Genomic DNA, 336 nt, shown 5'->3' with positions numbered 1-336 from the left:
GGTGGAGGAGGGGCATGGGACGTGAATGGGCTGTGGAATGGGGGTACGGCACGGGGAACAGGGATGGGGAACGGGGTATGGGATGGGGCACGGGGGATGCAGCCCCCCTGCCCCCGCGGGGTTCGCAGCCCTCCCGTCACGGGCGGGCCGGGGCGCGGAGCGCGGCACAGCCCGGCCCGGGGCGCTCCTCCCCGCGGGGCGGTGCGGGGCGGGCCGGGGCGGTGCGGGGCGGGCACGGCCGCCGGGAGCTGATAAAAGGCAGCGCGGCCGCCGCTCCGCGCTTTCCCCGCGCCCGCGACCGGCTGTGCCGCGCTCCGCGCCCCGGCCCGCCCGTGC

This window comes from Corvus kubaryi, unplaced genomic scaffold, assembly GCF_017639235.1.
Source record: "Corvus kubaryi isolate FWS band 111438036 unplaced genomic scaffold, C.kubaryi_AGA036_p1.0 37272, whole genome shotgun sequence".
Classification (NCBI taxonomy): domain Eukaryota; kingdom Metazoa; phylum Chordata; class Aves; order Passeriformes; family Corvidae; genus Corvus; species Corvus kubaryi.
This window is presented reverse-complemented; position numbering follows the sequence as displayed.